Genomic DNA, 9,245 nt, shown 5'->3' with positions numbered 1-9,245 from the left:
CACTGGTGAAAGAATATGCAATTCAATAAAATGGTTTGGATATATATCTGCCATTTAGGGAATAAATTACATTGTTTTCCTACCTCATACCATATAAAACGTTCTAATGGATTAAAGTATCAAATGCTAAGTAACTTCAAAGTATTAAAGGAAAAGTAATGTAAATTTTTATAACTTGGGATAGGAATGGCTTTACTAAATAACTTACTCAAAGCTCAAAACTCACCAAGGACAAAATGGAAAGATCTGATTACATGATTTTAAAATTTCTATTTATTGCATGATATCATAAGTAAAAATTAAAAGGAATATTTGCAATACATGTAACTGACAAAGACTATATTAAGAACTTCTTCTAAAAAGACAACTCAATAGAAAAATGAACATTGAATATATAGTTCATGGAGGAAATAAGCATAAGAAAATATATTTAACTTTTCTAGTAATTGTAAAAATGCAACCTAAAATAAAAGTGAGATATCATTTTATACTAACGAACTGGCAAAAATTAAAAATATTGATTATATCCACTGTTCACAAGGATTTGGGAAAGGAACAATCTTATGCATACTTCATGAGAAAACCAATTAACAAAATCCTTTTGTAAAGCAATTCAACATTATTTTTCAAAGTTAAAATTTTAATTATTCTTTGACCAAGTAATTTTACATCCAGAAATCTATCCTGTAGAAATGTCCAAACATGAGCACAAAGATATTCTAACAAGGATGTTTATTGCAGCATTATTTATAATAGTTAAAAATTTTAAATAACGCAAATGTCTGTCAATACAGAGGTTAGTTTAATAAATTGGGATATATTACATAGCAAAAATACTATGTAATGATATGCAACCATTAAGAGTAAGAACTTTGTGTATCATTGTGGAAAAATTACTAAGACATGTTCATTAAAAGTTTTATAATTATGCATAAAGTATTATTCCATTTGTTTAAGAAATCTTATGTATTTCTGTAGATATATGTATATAGATATATGTGTATTAATGCAGTGAAAAAGAACTCAAAGGTACAAATCAAAATATGTATATAAGGTAGAAAATGAAGATGAACTTTGAGTACCACTCTTGTGTTCATGCACAACAGAGTCCTTATAAAAATACAGTAACTTATTTCTATTACCTGTACAACCAAAAATACAGAGAAATATAATCATCAAAAATCCATTACATTTACAATACAGTTTATTAAATATAAGACTCTGATAATTTGAATGGTTGATAATATTGCCAAACTTTTTTATAATTTTTTATGTCAATTTTTTACATTTTATTCAGCAAATATTTGAGGTCACTAAGCAATGAGCACTGTGTTGGGTACTTAGACACAGTAGCCAGAGAAAACATAGCCAACTGCCCTTGTAGAGTTTACAGTCTATTTAGAAGTAGAGAAAAATAATGAAGTAGTTAAATGAAACACAATTAATGTTACAATGAGGGAAATATGGGGTACAAGGAAGTGGAAACTGCAAGAAAACCTAATGTAATCTAATCTAAAACTGACTCAAAGAGCACAAAAAGCTCTAAGAAAGGAGATATGCCTTCTCAGAAGAGATGGTTACATTAAAACTGAAATGTTGACTCCGAGTAGCCAGAGAGTAGGAGAGAATACCGGGGAAGGAGAGGGAAAAAGACCAAAATGAGAATGTTCAGGGCAGAAGAAATTATTATGTGCAAAGTAAGGTAGTTGGAATGGAGTGGGTGGGGGTTGAGTGGCAAGAAGTTAGTTTGGAGAGAGAGCCCAGGACCCATTTGTCAAGTTTCTGATTAGCCCTGTTAAGAAAGGAAGAACTCTATCCAAAAGCCAATGAGAAGTCATTTAACAGTTTTAAAGTAGGCGCGTACAGGCTCAGATTTCTACCACATGTTTGAAAGATCTTACCAGATGACTGCGGAGAAAGGAGTCCGGTGGTACAAAAACCGAGGCAGAAAAATCTATCAGAATACGGTTCCAGTAATTTAGGGAATAGAGCTAGAGATGTGGGAGGAGTTGGAAGATATTTAACACACGGAATTCAGTGGGAACTAGCGACCGGGTGGAAGCGTGAGGACAGGGAGAGGAAAGAACGAAGACTACATTCTCCCAGGGGCCGGGCCGCGGGCGCGGGACTGGCGCGGGACCCAGACGCGAGGAGGAGCTGGCGGCCGCGAGGCGGGCGGAGCCGGAGGCGCTCGCCGGCGCGCTGGGGAGGAAAGAAGGGGCGCAAGTGAAAAACCGAGTGGACCCGCTCCGGGCCTGGGGAGCTCTGGTGGCTCCGCAGCCAGAGGGGCGTTGTTCCGAGAAGACAAGGAGGCCGCCAACCTGGGGCTCTTGAGTATTCCCGCACCGTCGCGTGGAGAGCCTTGGCCGGGAAGGAGCCTCGATCAGAGGAGGAGAAGGCGGAGCCGGCCTCGAGAGCCAAGGGAAAAGCCGGAAAGAGAAGAATAAAAAGAAGGCACAGAGGAGCGGGGTGGCTTCCCTGGCACCGCGGGCAGGGCTCCGACTCCCGACTCCTCCTCGCCCTGCTACAAGAGGCGGCGCCACGGTGCCTGCAGCCAGCGCCCCCCACCCCCCGACCCGGGGCAGCTCCCTGGGGCCCCAGCTGCCAACAGAGACCCACCTCCCGCTGGCCCGCGAGCTGGACGGCGGGCTTGCGGGAGGCGGCTGTAAGCAGGCAGGACACGTGGTCCCCAAGAGGGGGCGGACGGAAGGACGCACCTGCCTGGGAAGGCCCCAGGAGACTTTGCTGTGGCCAAGTACAGCTATTTCTATTTTTCTTTGACGCACTCTTTGTACTTAAATAAACTTATTTTGGGTTTGGGGGGAGAATAAATTCCAACTTTCGATACACCCACTGGTCTCTCTACCCAGGTATCTTCCTTTTACCAATTAATTTTTATAAGTCATAGATATGGTTCTCTTAATCATTTTTATTAACTATTTTCTAGTTGTCTGGAACTATTTCCTTCTTTGAGGAGCCTTATGCATTACTTCATTATCTTCCAGAATTAGATACCTGTGGTGTATGTTTCTTCTGAAAATGGAGTTCTATCCTAGACAATAAAATTGTCTACACCATATGTAAGGTTTTGAAAATTATAACAAAGAATGAGCTATGGGAGAACTGTTCTCTAACACAAGAACTCAAGTGAAAAGTTTATAAACAAACCATTATGTTGGGTTATGTTTTTAGTGGATCAATAATCAATATCAATTTATGATTCCGTTAGATGCTGTGGTAGGTTGAATAAACTACCACTCCCCCAAGATGTCCGTGTCCTAATCCCTGGAACCTGTGAATGGCAAAGGGATTTTGCAGATGTGTTTAAGTTAAAAACCTTGAGATTGGGAGATTATCATTGATTATCCAGGAGGGCCCAATGTAACCACAAGGATCCTTATAAAAGGGAGTCTGGAGGGCTAGAGTCAAAAAAGGTGATGTGATGATGGAAACAGAGGTCAAGTGATCCTGCCATGAGCCCTGCTATGCAGGCAGCCTTTAGAAGGTAGACAAGAAAATAAACAGATTCTCCCCCAGAGCCTCCAAAAGGAACAGAGCCATGCTGATCCATTTTAGACTTCTGACATGCAGACTATAAAAATAGTAAATTTGTGTTGTCCTCAGCCACTAAATTTATGGTCGATTATTATGGCAGCAAGAATACAGGTGTTCTTGAAAGCAATGTATCAGCCTGGCTTCTCCCACCCACATCATGTGGTTTTGCCTCAAGTTTTGATAAAACAGAGGCAATTATTCTTGAATTTCTTGAATCCAGAGCTCCCATACACCCAAAAACTTTGTGTGTACTCATAACCTCCTTTTCCTCAAACTAGGAAACGACTTTCTACTTTCTGAAACTTATTCTCTTCACTGGTCCCTATTTTCACCTGGGTCTTACTCTTTCAGTGATCTCTGTCTTGTGTCTTTACTCCCCCCCTCTCAACAGCCTTTACGCATCATTCTATAAATAGGTTCAAATAATAATCACATTTATCGTGCCTTTTCTATGTGCCAGACATTAGGCTATGGTCTACTTCATTACAGCACTGAATCCTCTGAGATTGAGTTTTATGAGTAATGGCAGATTTACTATGAGGCCTTAAATTTAAACCTTAAACTTCAAAGTATTCAATGGTGTCAGTCATATCCAAAGCATATCTAATTTTATATTTTTAATTTTGTATTCCTTTTCTTAAAAGGCCCCCCCAAATTGTAAGAACTTCAGAATTCCACAAAACCATGATCTATACCTACCTATGAGGTAAATATTATTATTGTCCCCATCTTGCATATAAGAAAACTGTCATGGTGAGGTTTTATAATTCACCTAAGATTTTATAAGCAGTAAGTGGCATAGTAATATTTCAACCTAATTATTTCTGACTCTCAAGTCTAGAGATTGATAATTTGCCCCTTAAATTATTCTGTCTCTTCAGGGAATTTCTTAACTTAACACACGCCTTCTTTTCCTCTAGTTAGTATTTTATCTTTTTTTCATTTCATGAACCAAAGAATAATCTACATCTACCAGCTCCACTTGCTTATCTCCCATTTATTTTTAACACACTGTAATCCAGTTTCTACCCAACCCCACCAAAACGCTTACTGTCTCCAATAACCTCCAATTCACAAAATCCAATGGAGGTTTTATATTTAGCATACTTGAACTAACTGAACCATACTCAAACCACTCCTCCCCCCTGAAGCTTTCTCTTTCCTTAATTACTAAAGCATATTTTCAGGGAGCCTGGGTAGTGCAGTCAGTTGAACCTCTGACTCTTGCTTCCACTCAGGTGTAATCTGGGGGGCCTTGAGACTGAGCTTCATGTTGGGCTCTGTGCTCAGCATTGAGTCTGCTTGGGATTCCCTCTCCCTCTCCCTCTGCCCCTTTCCCTTTCTCTAGACTAAATAAATCTGTAAAAACAAAACAAAACAAAACATACTTCCCTCTTTTTCCCCTTCTTCTAAGACTGTGCCTTCTTTTATTTATTGTGCTTCTCTTTTGTCTCACTTCCTCATCCCACTCTTTAAATATCAATGAAATTTCTAGTATTTTTTCTTCTACCCTCTTCTCACTCATCTCATTTCCTTACGGTTATTTTCACATGTCCTACAGCTTTAACTAGATTCTAATAGTCACAAGTCTGTACCTCTATCTTAACCGTGTATCATGAATTAAAAACCTACACATACAATTGCCCACTAGACATTCCCATCTACGTACACTACTTCCAATTTAACAGTTCTAAATCTAAATTTAAATCTCAGTCAGCTCTTCTTTCTGCTTAACCCATCTAGTCAATCAAGTCAAAGCCCAGGAATCTCCCTATTTCCTCATATTCTACATGTAATCTTAACCAAATCCCTATCGTTCTATATCTTATTCCCTCTTCTTCAACCCCACGGGGATTGCTTCAGCTCAGATTATCACCATATCTGACATCTTTTACATCATAAAAATACTTATAATTTGTTTTACTAATCTGTATTTAACCCCCTTTACACACACACACACAAGCACACGCACGCACACACACATACACACACACCACTCGCATACTCCTAAATAATCACTTCCTCCAGGGTGCTTTTCCTAAAATGGAAATCGTATCACATTACTCCCCTTGTGTAAAGCTGTTTTCATCTTCCTATTCCAGAAGTGATTAAATTCAAATGTGTTGCATGGCAAACTGATATCCTCATTATTTGTCCCTAATTAAATGTGACCTTTACTTGCAAAGTGTCTGTCTCAAATCTATACTTGAATCATTGTGAACTTTTCATAGGTATTAAACTATATTGTTCCATATCTCTTTCACACACAAGTCATTCTCTCTGTCAAGCTTCCATTTCTATGGTCCTCCATACAAATTCCTTAAGACTCAACATATGTCATCTCTCTGAAGTCTTCCTTTTCCCCTCATTGGGTAAAACTAATTACCTCCTCACATTGTGCTTTGTTATTTCACTTTGTATACTTCTTTATGATATTTAATATACAAAGATAGAATCTACAATATCTGCAATGAAAAACACACTGGATTGATTAATTATAGATTAGACATTGCAGAAGAATAGGTTAGGGAACTTGAAGGCCTAGCAAAGGAAACTATTCAAAATACAGAGAGGAAAGACTGAAGAAAAGGAAAAAAAAAAACAAACTAATGCACTATCATTGAGCTATGGGACAATTTCAAAGGACCTAGTGTTTATGGTATTGAAATCTCCCACAGTGGTTGGAAGAGAGGAGGCATTTGAAGAAATAATGGCCAAAAAAATTTCCAAATCTGATGAAAACAAACGCACAGATGCAGGAATTTCAATGAACAACAAACACAAAAAAATTAAAAGGAAACCTATCATATCATAATCAAATTGGTTAAAATGAGGGAGTAAGAGAAATCTTGAAAGCAACCAGAAAAACAAGACGTTACTTACTAATGAACAAAGATGAGGATGACAGCAGACTTTTTGTCAAAAACAGGCAAACCAAGAAACAGTAAACCAACATCTTTAAAAGTATTAAAAAATTGCCACCCTAGAATTTTTACTCAGTATGATAATATAACAACTTTTTCTCAATGAGATTGTTTTTCAAAACAAAACAAAATAAAGAATTTTTCAGAGACTCAGATGTCATCAAAATAGTGACGTTACCCCTGACTTCAGTCCCCCTTACAAGAAGACTTCCTATCCATACACAAGACAACATTCTGAAAATCCCAGAGCCCAGAGAGTGAGGCTGAAGCATCACTCCAGACCACAGAGACTGAGAAGAAACACATTTGAAGATAATAGGACTGACTATACTCTGACTGCATCAAACCAGTACAATGCTGCACAGACAGGGTCTCCCTAGGCCTACAGTTTTTCCAGTAAGAAAAGACAGCCCAAGGTGGACATCCAGCTCCCCCAGTGTTACAGAACACTTGCTGAGAGGTACCTTGGGTTTTGCTTCATGGATAATCTGGAGAGCTCAACTACTAGGGATCAGATTAAGATAGAGAATAGGGGCAAGGCCTACAGCAACAAGTGCTAAGATCTTGGTGGATAACATTCCTCCATTCCTATTTGCAACAGCAATAGAGCAGAGACCCCAGCCAGCAGTTCTGCTCATCTTCAGAACTGAGCTGGAGGCTCCACTGGGCTAGGTGCTCAGTGTGCAGTTCTATCTGATTTGGGTCCCCAGCCAACAAGCAGAACTGACCATGGAGTCTGTTCTACAGCCCCACCTATGCAGGGAAGCAAATTCACAGCTCTTCCCAACAGAAAGCCTGGCCAGTTAACCCAGGCAAACAGAGAGCTCATCCTCCAACCCTGCTTCCAGAATGAGCCAAAGCGGCAGCCCTGCTCAACTGATAAGTATAGCCTCTGGCCCCACATAGCCAGGGAACTCAAACAGTGACCCTGAGCATCCGCAGAGCTCAGCCTATAGTACCACCCAGGCAAGAAGCCCAGCCTACAGCCCTGCATAAATCCGAGCCCAACCATATGGCCCTGCCTGATTGTTAGACAAAACCTAAGGCCTGATCCGGACAGGGAGTTCAGTGAGTGACCCTACCTAATCATAGAGCATACCCTGAGGCCTCACCCAATGAGTGAACACAGCAACTCCACCTGACCACGAAGCACAGTGTCTAGCCCCACCCAACAGGGGGATACAGGTAGAGGCCCCTCCCAACCAGGCGCCAGCCAGAGACCTTGTCCAACAGCAGAATGAATACATATATATATATATATATATATTACTCCACTATATATATATTCTCTTACTATACATGTAGTGGCATAATACCACCTGACAGTAGAACATGTTACATTAAAGGTATATAATATCAATAATAAAACATCCACTGAAATAATACAACAAAGACTTATAGCTAATGTGTCAACAGGGGAGATGAAATGAAATAATCTTTTTAAATAGTCAAAAAGATGTCAGGAAAAGGAGATGAGGGGAACAAAGAAAAGAGGATAATTAGAAAATGGATAATACGATGGTAGATGATCTCATTAAATATAAATGTTCTAAACACTTCCATTAAAAAGTGGAAATAATCAGATTAGATATGAAAGCAAGATCCAGTTAATCTGCCTAAAGGAAATTCACTTTATTTTTGTTTTCAGTTTGAAAGTATTTATTTATTAACTGACCAGATCACAAAAATAATCATGGTGGATACCTTGGTTCATTCTTCTAATAAGCCCATTGATCTGGTCTTCCCTGTGGCCAGCATCTCCACCTTCTACAAAATGGGTGGTCCCCATTTTTCTTCATTCCCCCTCGTGGAGAAGATAATTTTTGAAGGCCATAAAAAGTTGTTTGCTTCTTTGAAATATTTTCCAACAGTACAGACCTCATGAATCAGATCCTCCATGCAGATGATGCCATATTTACCAAGAGATTGAGCAATCAATGTGTTCTATGTTAGGGCAATTTGCTTTTTGTTGATTCTGTTGTAACCATTTTTGTAGATCAGTTCATTCACCAACATCGGGTTTGGGTACCCCCGTGCTATATATGGTCCCACAGTCCTTAGCATGTTAACTGAAGCCTTGTTGAACCTAACAAAGGTGCTATTGAAGAGCTGGTGAAGGCGAAGAAGCTGCAACACCTTTCGAGCCTATGGGCTCAGACCATTGATAACCTCTCATCCTAATGACAGATGCCAGTTTGGGTTCTGCAGGTACCTAGAAATCGCTAACTTTTCTTGACATCCTAGCCATTCAAATCTCAGTTTCTGTACATCTGCCTATATTCCTTGTGGTAATGTTTAGCTTTTTCGTAGATAAGCTTTCTCCTTGCCTTTAGAAGCATCTTTTGGGCAAACTTTTTTCTCAGACACTTGATATTCAACTCTGTGAAATTCCTTTGCTTTTTCTTAAGGGTTTCTGGCATAGCAGGAACCTTATTTTTCTTCTTTTCTGCACTCTCCATGGTTCCAGCCAGAAAAGAGAACAAGGAAACTCACTTTAAATATAAAGACACAAATAGATACATAGTAAGAGATGGGATGCCTGGGTAGCTCAACCCATTAAGCAGCTGCCTTTGGCTGAGGTCATGATCTCAGGGTCCTGGGACTGAGTCCCAGCCCTGCAGGGAGTCTGCTTCTCCCTCTGCCCCTCTCCACCCCACTTGTTCTCTCTCTCAAATAAATAAGATCTTGTTTAAAAAAAGATAAATAGTAAAAGAATGGAATGATAGACCATACTAGCATTAAATGAAATGAAAGGTGCGTGGCTAT

The 9,245-nt window shown here is 39.5% G+C and overlaps 1 pseudogene; it reads right to left on the bottom strand.

The window, feature by feature from the left end:
* Positions 1–8,145: 8,145 nt before the first annotated feature.
* On the bottom strand, positions 8,146–8,938 carry LOC117796298 (annotated as a pseudogene).
* Positions 8,939–9,245: the final 307 nt, after the last annotated feature.

The sequence above is a fragment of the Ailuropoda melanoleuca genome, chromosome 15 (assembly GCF_002007445.2).
Source record: "Ailuropoda melanoleuca isolate Jingjing chromosome 15, ASM200744v2, whole genome shotgun sequence".
Taxonomy (NCBI): domain Eukaryota; kingdom Metazoa; phylum Chordata; class Mammalia; order Carnivora; family Ursidae; genus Ailuropoda; species Ailuropoda melanoleuca.
This window is presented reverse-complemented; position numbering and strand designations above follow the sequence as displayed.